Source organism: Amblyomma maculatum, chromosome 3 (genome assembly GCF_055883805.1).
Source record: "Amblyomma maculatum isolate TAMU_Amacu chromosome 3, ASM5588380v1, whole genome shotgun sequence".
In the NCBI taxonomy this organism is placed as follows: domain Eukaryota; kingdom Metazoa; phylum Arthropoda; class Arachnida; order Ixodida; family Ixodidae; genus Amblyomma; species Amblyomma maculatum.
The window spans coordinates 16154270-16173220 of record NC_139346.1 but is presented as its reverse complement, the minus strand read 5'-3'; the positions used below and the strand labels follow the sequence as shown (position 1 = coordinate 16173220).

Sequence of the window (18951 nt, the reverse complement as noted above, 5' to 3'; positions counted from 1 at the left end):
GAAAGAAACATGCAGGCGTGCACATCAAGGCCTGGAAAGCGCGCGCGAACGCTATGAGGGCTACTGTGAAAAGAAAGCCGCTAACAGAAATCAGATTCCGGGCGACAGGGTTCTCATCCTGCTACCCACGGACTATAATACGGTACTGGTGCCATGGAAGAGCCTTTAATTTGTGACGCAGAAGAAAAAATGACATGGATTATGAATTGTTAATAAATAACAACAAGAAGGTTTTGCATGCAAATATGTTGAAGAGCCCTTGCTGTACTCACCTATGGGGCTAAAACGTGGAGGCTAATCAAGAGGGCTCTACTTAAGTTGAGAACAACGCAGATGGCTATGGAACGAAAAATGGTAGGGGTAACACTAAGAGATAGGAATCGTGCAGAGTGGGTCAGAGAAATAACTCAAGTCACTGACATTCTAGTGGAAATCAAGAAAAAGAAATGGGCATGGGCAGGACATGTAGCGCGAAGAAAGGATAACCGATGGTCGTTCAGGGTAACAACATGGATTCTAAGGGAAGGAAAGCGTAGCAGGGGGCGGAAAAACGTTAGGTGGGTGGATGAGGTTAAGAAGTTCGCAGGGGTTTGTTACCCTAAGCGACAATCGGTTATCCACCTCTTCGAACTACATGTCCTGCCCATGCCAATTTCTTGATTTCTCTAGAATGTCAGTGATGAGTTATTTCTCGAACACACACATCAAGTTTCCTATTTCTTAATGTTACCCCTAACATTTTGGCTGTCCATAGCCCTCTGCGTTGTCCTAAACCTAAGTAGAACACTCTTCGTTAGCAATATAGCGCGGCCTGGTAATAGGAAGACTGGCCAAATGATGACATATTGCTAACGAAGAGGGTTCTACCCGCGTCTAGACCGTCCTCTCCACTATGGAGCCTGCATAAACCACACGTGCTTCTTTCAATACCCGGCATCAGGAAGAAAGTCGACCTAGCGACGACAGAACTGAAACAAATTAATCACTCTTGAATGCTTCCATGAGTACCATGCAAATCGTTTACCCGTCTACACATATGGTTCAGTGAGTGTCGTGAGTTCTTCAGGCTCCATGGTCATACCCTCAATTAATACAAAAAGAAAAGTTAGGACAATTCACCAGACTTCTTCAATATCTGCAGAGCTAACTGCTCTTCGTGTCACAATTATTCATATCAGTCAGCAGAGCCCCCAGCGGTGGGCTATTTTCACAGATTCAAAAGAAGCCCTGCAAGCCTTAAAAGCGGCTCTTCGCCGTGGAGCTCATGAACAATTCGCTGCGGAAATACGACAAATTCATCACTGTGTAATTAATGGAGGACATGACATCATCTTCCAGTGGCTTCCAGGACACAGCGGCATAGCGGGCAATCTTCGGGTGGACGAAGTTGCACGAACAGCCCACCAAGACGGCGATTGTGTGTTGATTCCCTTTTCCAGGGCAGAAGCAGCGGGCAGACTTCGCGCACTTGCGCGGGAACACACACTCTCCTTGTGGAATTCTGGCCAATTTGCGAACTGCCGCTTAAACTCTCTGGACCATGACCTGAAGCTCCGCCTTCCACCTGGCCTACCCCGACGCGAAGAAACTTTGCTGTGCCGCCTGTGGGTTGGTGTAGCTTTCACAAACTCGTATTCTTTTATGATAGGCATGGTAAACAGCCCTGCATGTACAAACTGTGGATGCGACGAGTCTACAGGCCACATTGTTTGTGAGTGCACGATATACAATGAGGAAAGGCAGTGTCTGTGCCGTACGCTGGAGCATCTAGATGGACGCCCATTGAGTGAAACTAAGATTTTAGGTCCCTGGCCACGGCGATCATCTGCGGTGAAAGCCTCCCAGGACTGCTCCGCTTTATGAAAACCACAGGCCTAATCGAAAGACTATGAGTTTGCTATGGCATGACTGTGACGTGATGTGATGTGGCGTGTCTGTTATGTGACTATGTGACTGTACTAACTTCAACTATCCCTCTCTCACAACTTTTATATCCACTCATCCCCTTCCCCCAGTGCAGGGTAGAAAACCGGTTGCTTTTACTGGTTAATCTCCCTGACTTTCCTCCTCATCTTCCTCCTCTTCGTTAGCCTTCACGTTCCAGCTTCATAGGGAGTACACGTAACACGCAACTGTTGTATATTTTCCTCTTGAGCGATACCGGTAACCTGCTAGTCAAAATGTGCGAGTTCTTGCAAAATGTGCTCCATACCAATTTTGTTCTCCTTGCTTTTCATCTTTCATGGTCCGAATCTGTGGTTACTACCTGTCCTAAGTAGACATAATCGCCTACTACTCCCAGTGCTTCGCTACCTAACATAAACTGCTGTTCCTTCGCGAGGCTCTTGAAGATTGCCTGAGTGTTGTGCATATTGATTTTCAAGCCTACCTTTCTACTTTTCCCGTCTAGGTCATCAATCAGTATTTCCAGGTCATCCCCTGGGTTACTTAGCAAGTCAATGTCTTCGGCAAATTGCAGATTGCTGAGGTGTTCTCCATCTACCCTTATCCCTAACTGCTCCCATGCCAAGTCTCTGAATACTTCCTCTAAGCAAGCTGTGAATAGTATTGGGGAGCTCATGTGCACTTACCTAACACCTTTCTTTAAGGAATTTTGTTACTTTCTTTATGCAGAACTATGGTTGCTGTGCAGCCACTATATATATCTTCCAGCACTTTCACGTACGGTTCATTTACACCCTGATTTCGCATTGCCTGCATGACCGCCGAGGTTTCTACTGAGTCAAATGCTTTTTCGTAATCAATAAATGTATGTATAAGGGCTGGTCATATCCCGAGAATTTTTGTATCACCTACTGCATAGTATTTGATATGATCGATAGTAGAGTACCGTTTCCGAAAATCTGCCTAATCTCTTGCTTGATTGGTCTAAGGTTGTCCTGATCCCATTAGCGATTACCTTAGTAAATACCTTATACATGACATGCACTAAGCTGATTGGTCTGTAATATTACAGGTCCTTAGCGTCTCCTTTCTTATGAATAAATATAATCTTTGCATTCTTCCATGGTGCCGGTATCGTCGATGACACAAGGCACTGCGTATACGGGGCAACCAGTTTTTCGAGCAACATGTCCCCACCATCTTTCAAAAAATTTATAATTACCTATACTATCCAGCTGCTTTCGTCCTTTTCATAGTTTCTAATGCCTTCTTAGGCTCGTCCTTCGTCAGTGGCGCAACGTCTGCCTGCTTTTCCCCAATACCAATCTCTTTTTGTCCTGACTGCTTTGGCTACTGTAGAGATCAGTACAAAACTCCTCGGCTACTTTGACTATCTGCCATGATGCTGCCCACTTTGTCCGTTACTGCATACGTCTGATTTTTGCCCATGCCAAATTTCTTCAACATCGCTTTAGGGCTTCCCCCGTTCTTTACAGCATGCTCATTTTCTCCACTATATATTTCCTTATACCGGCCACTTTGCGCTTATGAATTAGCTTTGATATCTCCGCCAATTCTGCCTGGTCTGTTGTATCGGAAGCTTTCATACTCTGGCGTTTCGTAATCAAATCTTTCGTTTTAGCTCCTCATGTGTCTTAGCTCCTTACCTCCTCAGCGCAGATTACCGGTATCCTCACTAACTATCCTACCGCCTACTTCTACTGCGCACTCAGTAATGATATCTCTGAAATTATTCTTCATTGCTTCTAGGCTAATGGCTTAATCTTTGGTTAGAGCTGAATATCTATTCTGTATTTTTTTATTTATTCCTCAAAGTTCCGGGGACATTACATGAGGGGTGGACTGTGAAATTTAATATAAATAAAAAATATTGCCTTGAAAACTTCAAAACTCTATTTGTTGTTTTTTCTTTTTAACAGCCGCCGGCATGCGGCCTCATCACTGTGATTCTGGATCGCGTATCAGTTTTGTATCCCGTGTTTGTTCGTGCTCGTTGTCGCGAACGATGCGCCGAGATCTGTATATTAGATTCCGATCACTTGCGTATGTTTCTACAATGTTCCAGGTTGTGCTGGTAGCAGTTTGCGACGTTATCTAGATTGTTCTGAGCAGCCTTTAAATTGAGCGTTGACGAGTGTGACGAGTATTCTTGTTCGACGATCGAGGAGCACGTTTGTTGCTATCGCCGCCGCCGAGTTCCTTAGTTCTTTTGCGGGCGCAAGTCAGCCCAATAAAGAGTTATTTCAGTAGCATCAAGCCTGTGTCTTCTTTTAGTGTCAACGGCCTTGTCACCACTACATGACAATATCTTCGATGGTGGTTTTGTATTGGCTGAAGTTGGTGATGGTTGCCACCTCGGCTGGAAGGCCATTCCAGTCTCAAGCTGTTTTCAAGAAAAAAGTCTGATAATATGTATCGGTGCGGGCTTTAATTGGATAGACGGAGTTAGGGTGAGAGTTACGAGGAATGCAATGAGCACGTGTGATATGGGTAGTTTCAGGATCAAAGGTATGGTAAAATTTGTGATATAAGAAAAGACGAGCGATCTTGCGACGACAGGCCAATGAAGGAAGGATAATTCGAGATTTAAGTGCGGAGACGCTGGTGTCATATGAATAGTCGAAACAAATATATCTTGCAGCGCGATTCTGGACAAATTCTAGAGTTTCAATAAGGTTAGCAAAAGAATGATCGTACGCGGCGCATGCAAACTCTAATTTCGACCATACAAATGTTGAGAAAGCAAGCAGTTTTATTGAACGGGGTGCTAAGGCAAGGTTACTGCGTAAGTACCCTAAAATGTGGTTAGCTGAATAAGTTATAAGGTGAACGTGTTGCGGCCAGGTTAAAGCTTTACTCAAGTGGATGCCGAAATATTTATAGGAGTCTACTGATGTAATGGGGACATTGTTAATTGTGTAAGTCGCACCCAGGCGGTTACGGCGGCGGTGGAAAGAAAGAAGAAAGGTTTTAGTAGACTTTAATGACATTAGCCAAGTGTTGCACCACTCTTGGATGCGTAAAAAATGGACGATAGATAACACAGTCATCAGCGAAAAGGCGGATGTTAGAACTGATGTTAGAGGGCAAATCATTAATATAGATGAGAAATAAAAGGAGGCCTAAAAGAGCGCTTTTGTAACACCAGATAAAACCGGGGAAAGACATGACGAATGAGAATTAGCGTGAATGAATTGACTGCGGTTTCACAAGAAAACACGGATCGATTCCACAACCAAACGATGAAGGTTTAAGCGTGAAATTTTAAGAATGAGGCATGCATGAGGATCTTTATCAAATACTTTTTCAAAGTCAATGAATATGGCATCCGTAGGAATGTTTAAATCAAGACATGCATGTATGTCGTTAAGGAAAACAACTAGTTGTGTGTCGCAGGAATGACCCTTGCGGAAGCCATGATGGTTAGGATGAAAAAAGTTAAGCGATGTTAGAAACTTGGCAGTAGCGAGGTCCTGAACTCTTCTGCCCGCCCCCTCACCATTAATTCGTTGATGGACTTCTTTCTTACAAATATTTATAGTTTCCTTTTCAGAATTAAACTAATGCGAAACCTTACCATCCTGTGGTCACTGCATGCGGAAGACTGGATGGACCTTTTCGTCAGTGTGGCAGAATTCAGCGGCTGGAACGATGCCACGAAACGCGACATGCCCGAGTTTGGTTCAAAAATCATGAGGCAGCTATGAAGGATTGGGAGATTCGATTTTCAAGGAAGCGTTTTTGACTGCCTTTTCAAGCGTCGTCCGAAAGGAAAGAACCCAGGCCCTCCTTCAGTCAAGACTTCAACTCCCTAACGAGCCTGTCCTGGCGTAGGTTGAGGAGATGAAGCGCCTCTTTCGCCGCGCCGATCCTAACATGACCGAAGGTTAGAGAGTGAACTTATTAATGCGAGGCGATAAAGAATCGTTTTTTGCAGGTCTTGTCCGAAATCCGCCAAAAACCGTGGCGGAATTTGAAACGGAAGCGTCTACCATCGAGAAGACTTTGGACACTCGGATGCGCCACTACGAGCGACCACTTTAACCTGACTACTCAAGCCGCTACCCCAGCGTATCTGCAAGCGGAGAGAACCTTCGGGACCTCATCCGGGAGATCATGGGAGAGGAGCTCCGCCGATTGCTGCCATCATCACAACAACCCCAGGTGGCGACGCTCGCGGACGTCGTCCGTGAGGAAGTCCAGCAGGCGCTGGGCGTTCCTCAAGTGACGGCTGCGACTGTTCCAACACAAGAGGCAATAGCGATGAACTACGCTGCTGCATTACGTCGCTCTGCGCCCCGACGTGGTGACTTTCCAAGCCCTCGCCACTACCATCCTGTTCCCTTGGCCCTCGCCCGCCAAGCATACCAACGACCCCCAATCCCCAGGAAGTGTGACGCCAGAACAGCAAACAACCGGCCATTATGCTTCCACTGCGGCGAGGCCGGCCATATTCTAAGCCACTGCCCGTACCGACGAATCAGTCTCCGCAGATTTGCAGTCGATGCTCCACGACCACGCCCACGTGAACAACCGCAAGAAATCGACAACTATCTGCGTAGCGGTGAGATCACGCCACCAAGCCGACGGCTCAGGTCTCCATGGCCGTACAGGGCCCGTTTTGCGTCGCCAGGAAGTAACTACGATGAGAGTGTGCGCGGAAGTCCCCAAGCCCGCGCAGGGGAAACTAAATAGAGCAAACTTTGGAGGTGAGGTTGCTTCGCGGCAAAAGTACGAAGATCCTCCATCGCCGACGATGAGTGAAGACGACGCCGCCATTAAATCGCCGATTCACAGACGACAACGTCGAAGAGAACATGACCAGACTTCAATTTGACATCACCGCCTAGGGACGTTACGACAGTGTGCCCATTCCGCTACCTCAGCACAGGACGAAGCAGAGATCGAATACCGAAGCCACCTTGCAATAGTAGGACGCGAACAAACGACCTTCAGATTGCGGTCGATGGACGCACGGTTACCGCCCTAATGGACACCGGTGCCGAATACTCTGTCATCATTGCAGCTTTCGCCGCCCAGCTCAAGAAAGTGACGACCACTTCGGACCGCCCGCTAATTCACACCGCTGGCGGTAACCTTATTACGCCGTCGGGGCGATGCACCGCAAGGGTTACCGTAAATGGACGTACCTACCCTACCAGCTTCGTCGTCCTACAGCGCTGTTCCCGCGATGTGATTCTGGGCATGGATTTTATGAACGAACATCGAGCGACCGTCGACGTCCGATCCAAACTAATCAAACTCTCGACCGACAAAGCCATACCTGTTACGAGAACTTCGGCGCATCACGTCTCAACGTCCTCAACGGAGAATCGTCATCGTCGCTGTGGTTACAACAGAAGTCGAAATCATGGAAGGGATTCTCGAAGGAAACACTCCGTTGTTACTGGATAGAGGACTTGGCATCGCAAGCGGCATCGTCCATTTCCGTCATAAACAAGCTGATGTGCTCGTCACGAACTTCACCGACGAGTACCGGCACCTGAACAAGGGCATGACGATTGCTTTCGTTGACGAGCTAGCGGAAACCATAGAAGTTTTCGCCCTCCCCAGCCAACTTGAAACGATGCACGAAACCTAGCCAAGCAGCCCAATTTTGACATTAAACCAGCGCTCCCCCGAGACAGACAAGACCGGATTCGCACTCTTCTTGAAAACTACAGCGAGTGCTTTTCTTCAGCGTCGAAGGTGCGGTTAACTCCGTTGGCAAAGCATCGCATCATCACGGACGAAAACACTCGACCGCTACGTCAAAGCCCCTACCGTGTATCGCCACGAGAACTCCAGGCCATACGCGATCAAGTTGAGGAAATGCTGCGTGATGACGTCATCCAGCCATCCATGAGCCCCTGGGCGGCACCAGTCGTTGTGGTGAAGAAAGACGGCACACTTCCCTTCTGCGTCGATTACCATTGCTTGAATGGCATAACTAAGAAGGATGTCTACCCACATCCCCGCATCGACGACACTCTCGACCGGCTATGCAATGCAAGGTACTTCTCATCGATGAACCTGAAGAGCGGATATTGGCAAATTGAGGTCGACGAAAGAGATCGCGAGAAGACCGCATTCATCACACCGGACTGTCTTTTTGAGTTCAAGGTGATGCCATTTGGCCTCTGCTCCGCAGCAGCCACATTTCAACGAGTAATGGACACAGTCCTGGCAGGCTTGAAGTGGCAAATTTGATTGGTATATTTGGACGACGTTTTCTTCTCGTCAAACTTTGAAGATCACCTAAAACGACTGCAGACAGTGCTGGAAGCCATCAAATCATCGGGACTAACGCTAAAAGCAGAGAAGTGTCACTTCGCCTACGAAGAACTGGGTTTCCCAGGTCACATCGTTAGTAAGGATGGTGTTCGCCCAGATCCGGAGAAAACAGCTGCAATCGCACAATTCTCACTGCCTGATGACAAGAAAGCTGTGTGCCGATTCCTTGGGTTGTGCGCTTATTATCGACGTTTGTCGAAAATTTTTCGCTCATGGCTGAACCATTGACGCAGCTTACAAAGGCTGACGTACCTTTTAAATGGGAAGCGTCGCAAAGAGCAGCCTTCTACGAACTTAAGCGCCGCCTGCAGTCCCCTCCTGTCCTGTGCCAATTTGATGAAAACGCCGAGACCGAAATTCACACCGACGCAAGCAGTTTGGGCCTAGGAGCCGTTCTTGTCCAGAAGAGTGCCGGACTAGAGAAAGTAATCGCATACGCTACCAGGTCCCTCACAAAAGCCGAAGTCAATTACTCGACGACCGAGAAGGTGTGCCTCGAGATCATCTGGGCCACTTGTAAGTTTCGTCGATACCTATACGGCCGACCATTCAAGGTGGTAAGTGACCACCACGCGCTCTGCTGGCTGGCTAATTTTAAAGACCCCTCCTGCCTACTTGCCCGATAGAACTAAGGCTTAAAGGATTTGACGTTACAGTAGTGTATAAGTCGGGCCGCAAGCATTTAGACGTAGACTGCTTGTCCCGCGCTCCCGTCGACGTTCCTCCGAAGGACGATGACGACGATGCCTTTCTGGGACCAGTAAGCGCCAGCAGCTTTGCACAACAACAGCGATCAGATCCTCAGCTGAAGGGCCTAGCAGATTACTTGGAGTGCGAGACCGCTTCTCCTCCTGCTGTGTTTAGGCGTCAGTTGTCGTCGTTCGTCTTAAGTAATGGTGTCATCGTAAAGAACAACTTCGCTCCCAACAAGACAGCGCAGCTTCTTGTCGTGTCTAAAAACCTCAGACAGGAAATTCTTCATGCATTGTACGTCGAGCCAACAGCAGGGCACCTCGGTTCTGCGCGCACGTTGCATCGAATCCAGGAGAAGTACTACTGGCCGCGACTGCCTGCCGACGTTGCCTATTACGTAAAAACGTGCCGTGAGTGCCAGCGACGCAAGACGCCGCCGGTCGGGCCAGCTGGGCAACTGAACCCGATACCGCCCCCAGCCCTGCCCTAAGGGGCTAGTGTCTACCAGCTGGTGTCTACCGTTCATAAATTCTCGCGAGTGCTTGATGTATCGGGACCAATTGGTTGGTTGTTTTTGCATTTTCGCAAAGCCTTCGATAAGGTGTCATATAAAAAATTGCTGTTTATATAAGGGAAAATTGGTCTGCCGCGCGATATAGTTCAGTGGATTAAGGTATTTCTTAGCGATAGAACTCATTTTTCTGATGTTGGGGATTGTTCATATGTATCTACTCTTACGTTTCTTCTGGTGCCCCATAGGGCAGCGTGTTAGGCCTGCTTTTGTTTTTAATTTATGTTGTTACGACGAAACAGTAAAGGTGTGTTTATTTACAATGCAGATGGGAGCGGAACAAGGCGAGGCCTACTAGCTTCACAACAGCACTGATTCTTCCTTCTCTTCTATTCTGCCGCACAATATCTTGTCTTCATCAGTAGCGTTATATTTTCCCCCTACTCAGTCGAAGCCCCCTGCGTGTGTTAATAAGTTGTGCGATGCTGATATGGCTTAAAACGAACGATGTGGCACCATTCTGTTTTCGCAGAACCACGACCCGACGTGGTCAGGCGGGCTATTTTACAAGTTAAATCAATTATCCGTTCCATATGGGTCGTCATAGTGGGCCAAGTGTTTTTGTTGCAGGCCGCGGCGCCGAATTGGGCACCACGGCCAGACGAAAGTTGATTTGGTTTTGATTTTTATTCAGACAAAGTATCCGATGCAGAGGGGAAAAGGCAGATGAACTCTGTCTGACGGTGACCAAGCACCCGACACAATGCTCACAACAAGCAGCAGAAGCAAGAATATTATACGTTCTCATTTTACAGAGAACTCATACGTATGCAAAAAAAAAAGGATGAAGGTTGACACTTTTGCAGTGACATAATTGTACATATTTAATTTAGAATGAGAAATATATGCAATTTCACAGTTAACAGAACATCAAGGACATAAGGAATTTCTGCATGAAGCAACCCTTTAATCACCCTAACAAGAAAGACGGAAAGCTATAGCCTTCTTCTTTTTGAAGGCGTTCTGGGACACACATTTCTGAATAATTTCCATGGCCAGTGTGTGTTTATTTCGCTGGGAATTAAGAACGAAAGCATTTCTGTCTGTCCCATAGTTAGTCCGAACAAGTGGTACTCTGTAACTGATGTGCCTTAATGTATAAGGCGCATTACTACTACAGTACAATTAAACATACTTAGTTCGATTAAGTTTGAAATCGGTAAAGACATAGCAAAGCAATTTAAACTCAAATAATTTGTTCACATTTAGGACGGAATGCTCTGAGAAGTACAAACCTGTAAGGTCATTGTACGCAAGGTTTTCAAAATATCGTATGGCTTTTTTCTGCAACACTATTAGCCTAGAGAGATTAGTTTTTGTTGTAGACCCCCATACCAGTAAACAATAATGAAGATGTAAATGAACTAAAGTATAATATAACTGCCACTTGAGCCATTTCGGAACAAGGTCTCTAATATTTTACAATACACAGAGTGACCTTGATATGTTGGCATAAATCCTATTAATATGCTGAATCCAATTCAAATGTTCTTCAAATATGACACGTAAAAATTTGTTTGAAGAACCACGTTCAATTACACTGTTTTCAAATGTAAGCTTAATTTTGGAGTCATCAGGCTTGTTGCGTACCTTAAATACAATAAGCTTTATTTTATTAACATTTATTTCCAGCTTATTTATATTCAACCATAACGATAATTCATGTAACCATGGATTTGCCTCGACCTGTGTATTACTAAGATGCATATCAGAAAGAAATACTGGTACCTTCTCCATACAAAATTATTACTGGAGTTCTTGGGATGGCAATTTTATCATTTATATAAACAATAAAAAATATTGGGCCCAAAATATACTCTTGCGGAACACCGCATAATAATTGTCTAGATTTACTTTTATGGGCCCACTGTCAAAGAAAATACGGCATCATACTTGCTTTTTACTATTTGAAGGAAGATATTGTATGCTATGCTAGAACTTAGCTCACTGTAAAGATCACTCCAGGCAATACATTCCATCATTCATCTAAACGTAGCCAAATTTCCTGGATTGAAACTGGGGTACACGATCTGGTGAGTTGGTAACTTTCGTTTTCTTATCTTCCGCGGGAACAAACAGAATATAGGTAGATGGTCGCTTAAATCAAATGTGATCACTCCTGACAGAACATTGATAAATCATGATTTGTAATACACAAATCTAATAATGAGTCCCTCTCTAAAGTTATTCTTGTTGGTGACTGAATAACGTGGAAACATAGAAATGCATCAACGGCTTCACAAAAAAAAGACATCGTGAGGGGCTGCTTGTCAAATTATCAATGTAGAAATCCCTAACAAGAACAACAGGGATGTTTGCGATAAGCATATTCAAGAAGATCACATACAATCTAAATAAATTCAGCACTTTCTCTAGATGGGGAAGCAGTGTTCCCGAGCATTTCATAGAAACTGATTCGTAGTGCCCAGTGACAAGAGAAAAATCTGATAGAACTTCGTTGTCAAGGTTTTCTTTAGCGTACAATGCAAGACCACCTCCTCTACGGTTGTCTCTGAACACACCTTCGAACACACCAGAATAAAACGTAACATTTTCCTGTGTGAACCATTTCAGTGACGCTAGTATAACAAATCTATGATTTAGTGAACCTAAAGCTGTTTGGATTTCAAATTTCTTATTTTTTAGGCTTCTAATATTCACTTGAAAGATTGAAATACTGTCGTTTTCGTGAACAAGGCAACTGCGCACCAATAAATTAAAGATTAAGCATCGTAGTAAAGAGGCTTTGCTTGTGATGCCATAAAGAAAAAGAACAGAATAGAATAGAATTATTTTCATGTATTATGATTACAACATGAGGAGATAGAAAAAGCTGCAATCATGCAGCTTCACTAGGCTCCCACCCCCTATAATTGAGCACAGCATAAGCTACAAATTCACAATGTATCAATGAAGCAAATGATAAATACATGGTTGAACTACAATCAATAAAGTAAAATAGACATTTACAATGAATAAAAAACAGACCATACGAATTCTTCACAGTGAATTGAGAAAACAAAAGAACAGAAATGATGTAACAGGAAAATAGTCATATGAGAGTACGTCAATAATTTCATGGATATGATGAAGAACATGAAGTAAACAATCTGGTGAGTGACCTTAAGGTCAGGTTCTCTATGTTGATTCCCTCTTTCATGAAAGCATTCAACACATTCGGAACGGCTACACTCAACATTCCATTTCCGTAATTGTGAACGAGGCACAAACCAAAATTCGGGATGACGCGTTGAGTGATGACTCTTCGCTTTTAAGCATGCTATATGTGTCAGCAAGTTTAGTTCTTACATTTGTTGGCTTCTGAATGTTTTGCATAGGCGATACATACACAGGTCTGATAACGCGAATAAATCAGCTTTTTCAACAAAACGTAAGGGTTCCGTGTGGACGAATTATTTGGGGTAATTCTAATCAGCCTATTTTGCAGTTTTATTAGCTTTGACATGTTTGTTGCCGTCGTTGTACCCCACACCAAAAGACAATACTGCCGCGAAACCTTCAAAACTGCATTGTTGTTTTTTAACAGCCGCCGCCACACGGCCTTATCACTCTGATTCTGGATCGCGTATCAGTTCAGTATTCTTTGTTTGTTAATGCTCGATGTCGTGAGTCACACCTTTAACAGTTTCGTTGTAGCGCAAGATGCACCGAGATCTGTCCCGAAGATTCTGGCCACTCGTGCGTCTTTCTACAATGTTCCAGCTTGTGCTGGTAGCTGTTTGCGACGTTATCTAGATTGTTCTGAGCAGCCTTTAAATTGAGCGTTGACGAGTGTGATGGGCATTTTTTGTTCGACGACCGACGAGCACGTTTGTTGCTATCGCCGCCGCCGAGTTGCTTAGTTCTTTTGCGGACGCAATTCAGCCCCAATAAAGAGTTATTTCAGTACCATCACGCCTGTGTTTTCTTTTGGCATGTACGACCTTGTCACCACTACGCGACATCTAGTGGAGGTGCTGCCTTTGATCCTTCAAGCGAAGTCCCAAGCCGTGTTCCTGTCGCCGTGGAAGACCAGCCTACAGGTCACCAAGCCAGCCGCTGACTTCAAGGCCTACAACCCGAACACGGTCTGCTGCCTGACCCCATTCGATTTCGGAAGGCATCGACGCTAACAATGGCCCAGCCTACAGCACCGGTTGTTATCGTCCAACCCCGTGAGCCCCCTGCTTCTATGGACGACCGGATGAAGATGCTGGAGACTGGATGGACCTTTTCGACCGTGTGGCAGAATTCAACGGCTGGAACGACGCTGCGAAACTCAGGCAGGTCTACTTTGTTCTTCAAGGACATGCCCGAGTTTGGTTCGAAACTCATGAGGCAGCTATGAAGGATTGGGAGATTTTCAGGGAAGCGTTTTTGACTGCCTTTTCAAACGTCGTCCGAAAAAAAGAGCCCAGACCCTCCTTCAGTCAAGACTTCAACTTCCTAACGAGCCTCTCCTGGCATACGTTAGGAGATCAAGCGCCTCTTTCGCCGCGCCGACCCTAACATGACTGAAGGTGAGAGAGTCAAATATTTAATGCGAGGCGTTAAAGAATGGCTTTTTGCAAATCTTGTCCGAAATCCGCCAAAACCTGTGGCGGAATTTGAAACGGAAGCGTCTGCCATCGACAAGACGTTGGACACCCGGATGCGCTACTACGAGCGACCACTTCAGCCAGACTACTCAAGCCACTACCCCAGCGCATCTGCAAGCGGAGAGAACCTTCGAGACCTAATTCGGGGGTTCGCGCCAGAGGAGCTCCGCCGATTGAGGCCATCATCGCAACAACCCCAGGTGGCGACGCTCGCGGACATTGTGCGTGAAGAAGTCCAGCAGGCGCTGGGTGTTCCTAAAGCGAAGGCTGCGACAGTTCCAGCACGAGAGGCAACAGCGATGAACTACGCTGCTGCATTACGTTGCCCTTCGCCCCAACGTGATGACTTTCCAAGCCCTCGCCGTTACCGTCCTGTTCCCGAAAGCCGCTCCTTGGCCCCCGCCCGCCAAGACTACCAACGACCCCCAAGCCCCAGGAAGTGCGACGCCTGGGGGACAGCGAACAACCAGCCATTATGCTTCCACTGCGGTGAGGCCGGTCACATTCTGCGGCACTGCCCGTACCGACGAATCGGTCTCCGCGGATTTGCATTCGACGCTCCACGACCACGCTCAGGTGAACGACCGCAAGAAATCGACAACTATCTGCGTAGCGGTGAGGTTTCGCCACTAAGCCGTCGGTTCAGATCTCCATCACCGTACAGGGCCCACTTTGCGTCGCCAGGCCGTAACTATGATGAGAGTATGCGCGGAAGGTCCCCAAGCCCGCGCAGCGGAACCTAAAGGCAGCAACCTTTGGAGGTAAGGTTGCTCAACGGCGAAAGGACGAAGGTCCTCCGCCGCCGATGACCACTAACGACGACGCAGCTATTTCATTGCCGCTCCACACGACGACATTGACGACAACACGACCAGAGTGCAAGCCGACACCGTCGCCCAGCGTAGTAACAACGGCATGCCCTGGCCATGACCTTAAGAAACGACGGAGCCGAGATCGGACACCAAGGCACATGTGCAATGCGAGGACGCGAACAAGTGACCTTGATGTTGATGTCGACGGCCGCAGAGTCACTGCCCTAGTAGACACTGGAGCTGACTATTCAGTCATCAGTAGACCATTAGCCTCTCAGCTCAGGAAAGTTACCACCGCTTGGGATGGCCCGCTGATTCGCACCGCAGGTGGCAACCTGATTGCTCCATCGGGACGATGTACTGCAAGAATATCCGTTAATGGGCGTACTTACCAAACCAGCTTTGTGGTCTTGCAGCAGTGCTCCCGCGACGTGATTTTAGGCATAGATTTCCTAAATGAACGTAGGGCTATCATTGACCTGCGATCCAAGCTCATCAAGCCCTCTGCAGACAAAGCCATTCCTGATACGACGACTTCGACGCAACATCTCGCTCTAAACGTCCTCAATCGAGATTTGACCGTGCCGCCCTGATCAAGCGTCGCAGTCTGCGTAGGTGGCGCAAATATTGAAACCGCTGAAGGCATCGTCGAAGGACATATCCAATTGCTCTTAGAACGAGGTGTCGGCATCGCAAGAGGCATCGCGAAATTCCGGAGAGGTCAAGCCCAGGTGCTGGTAACCAACTTCACCGACGAATACCGGCATCTCAATATGGGCACGGTGATCCCTTTTCTCGACGAATTAGCAAACCTCAAAGATGTGTTCGCCCTCCACGACCAAACCCTGGAAGACGCATCGAACCAATTCCGTCAGCCTACATTTGACATCAATGCGGCATTGACCCACAGCAGGAAAGACCAGATTCTCAGTCTTCTTCGAAGCTACAGGAATTGCTTCTCGTCATCATCGAAGGTACGACAAACAGAACTGGCCAGGCACCGCCTTATAATGGACGAACAGGACCGACCTCTCCGTCACAGCCCCTATCGTGTATCTCCGCGAGAACGCCATGGCCATACGCGATCATGTTGAGGAAATGCTGCGAGATGACGTAATCCAGCCATCGAAGAGCCCCTGGGCGGAACCAGTGGTTTTGGTGAAGAAGAAAGACGGCACACTTCGCTTCTGCGTTGATTACCTCCGCTTGAATAGCATTACTAAGAAGGATGTCTACCCGCTTCCCCGCATCGACGACACTCTCGACCGGCTCTGCAATGCAAGGTACTTCTCATCGATGGACCTGAAGAGCGGATATTGGCAAACTGAGGTCGACGAAAGAGATCGCGAGAAGACCGCATTCATCACACCGGACTGTCTTTTTGAGTTCAAGGTGATGCCATTTGGCCTCTGCTCCGCAGCAGCCACATTTCAACGAGTAATGGACACAGTCCTGGCAGGCTTGAAGTGGCAAATTTGTTTGGTATATTTGGACGACGCTTTCTTCTCGTCAAACTTTGAAGATCACCTAAAACGACTGCAGACAGTGCTGGAAGCCATCAAATCATCGGGACTAACGCTAAAAGCAGAGAAGTGCCACTTCGCCTACGAAGAACTGGGTTTCCTAGGTCACATCGTTAGTAAGGATGGTGTTCGCCCAGATCCGGAGAAAACAGCTGCAATCGCACAATTCCCACTGCCTGTCGACAAGAAAGGTGTGCGCCGATTCCTTGGGTTGTGCGCTTATTATCGACGTTTGTCGAAAATTTTTCGCGCATGGCTGCACCATTGACGCAGCTTACAAAGGCTGACGTACCTTTTAAATGGGAAGCGCCGCAAAGAGCAGCCTTCTACGAACTTAAGCACCGCCTGCAGTCCCCTCCTGTCCTGTGCCAATTTGATGAAAACGCCGAGACCGAAATTCACACCGACGCAAGCAGTTTGGGCCTAGGAGCCGTTCTTGTCCAGAAGAGTGCCGGACTAGAGAAAGTAATCGCCTACGCTAGCAGGTCCCTCAGAAAAGCCGAAGTCAATTACTCGACGCCCGAGAAAGAGTGCCTCGCGATAATCTGGGCCCCTTCTAACTTTCGTCCATACCTATACGGCCGACCATTCAAGGTAGTAAGCGACCATCACGCGCTCTGCTGGCTGGCTAATTTGAAGGATCCCTCCGGCCGCCTTGCCAGATGGAGCCTACCACTTCAAGAATTCGACTTGACTGTAGTCTATGAGTCGGGCCCGAAGCTTTGCGACGCAGACTGCTTATCACGCGCTCCCGCCGACGCCCCCCGAAGGACGATGCCTTTTGGGACCGGTAAGCGCCAGCAGTTTAACAGAACAACAGCGATCAGAGCCTGAGCTGAAAGCGCTAGCCGATCACTTAGAAGGAAAGACCGCTTCCCCTCCTGGTGTGTTCAGATGATATTTATCTTTGTTCGAGTTAAGCAATGGCCCCCTCGTGAAGAAAAACTTCGCACCCACCAGGATTGCGCAACGTCTTGTAGTGCCTAGAAACCTCCAGCAGAAAATTATGCAGGCGTTGCAAGATGAGCCCAAAGCAGGCCATCTCGGATTTGCACGCACGTTGCATCGAATCCAGAAGAAGTACTACTGGCCGCGACTGCCTGCCGAAGTTGCCCACTACGTGAATACATGTCATGAGTGCCAACGACGCAAGACGCAGCCTATGAGACCAGCAGGACTACTAAACCCGATTCCGCCCCAGACCTGCCCTTTCAACAAATTGGCATGGATCTCCTCGGCCCCTTTCCAGCTTCGTCTATGGGTAACAAGTGGATCATCGTGGCCACTGACCACCTTACCCGTTCAGTTCAGTTCAGGCGTTCAGTCGTGTCCGACTCTTCGTGACCCTATGGACCATGTCACGCCACGCTTTCCGGTCTCTCACTATCTTCTTAACATCACATAGCTTCATCTGCAATGCCTCGAGAATGCCATCTAACCATCGCGTTCGCTGCCTACCCCTTCTCCGGCGACCCTCAACCTTTCCCAACATCAAATCTTTCTCCAGCGACTCCTCTCTTCTCATCAGATGACCAAAGTAGCTGAGCTTTAACTTTAGAATTTGACCCTCCAATGAGCAGTCAGGGTTTATGGTCGACAATATCGACTGATTTGATCTTCTGGCAGTCCAAGGAACTCTTAAGAGTCTTCGCCAGCACCACAATTCAAACGCGTCAATTCTTCGGCGGTCAGCCTTTTTCACAGTCCAACTCTCGCATCCATCCATCACAACTGGAAAGACCATAGCACGGGTTATACGGATCTTGGTTGGTAGACTAATGTCTCTGCTCTTTACTAGGCGGTCAAGGCTAACCATTGCTCGCTTTCCCAGAAGCAGGCGTCTCCTAATTTCATGGCTGCAGTCTCCTTCCGAGGTAATCTTGGCGCCCAAGAATAGAAAATCTGTCACAGCTTCCACTTCTTGTCCATTGATGCTCCAGGACTTGATAGGGCAAGACGCCATGATCTTCGTCTTTTTAATGTTCAGTTTAAGCCCAAACTTCTCACTCTTCTTGTACGCGCATCAGAAGTCTCTTGAGTTCCACTTCACTTTCTGCCATTAAAGTGGTATCATCCGCATATCTAAGGTTATTGATACGTTTTCCAGCAATCTTCACTCCAGCTGAAGACTCGTCCAGACCGGCCTTCCTCATGATGGCCAGTCACAATACCTTACCCGTTACGCTAAAGCAAAAGCACTACCAATTGGTACCGCGGCAGAAGTCGCCAAATTTTTTGTCGAACAAATTCTTTTGCGACACGGCGCCCCAGAAGTGCTCATCACGGACAGGGGAACGGCGTTTACGGCAGAGTTGAGGCAAGCCATCCTAGAATAGAGTCATACAACCCATCGACGAACAACTGCGTACCATCCCCAGACCAATGGCCTTACGGAGCGCCTGAACAGAACGATAGCGGACATGATCGCCATGTACGTCGACGCTGAACACAAGACCTGGGACGCCATCTTGCCGTACGTGATCTTCGCGTATAACACGGCAGTCCAGGAGACGACCAGAGCGACCTCGTTCAAG

At 47.4% G+C, this 18951-nt stretch overlaps 1 protein-coding gene across 1 annotated transcript in view; it reads right to left on the bottom strand.

The window, feature by feature from the left end:
* The window catches only part of LOC146194269 (polyamine-transporting ATPase 13A3-like), an 813351-nt gene that overhangs the window by 121556 nt on the left and 672844 nt on the right, over positions 1-18951 (bottom strand). The gene's annotated exons all lie outside the window — the stretch shown is intronic.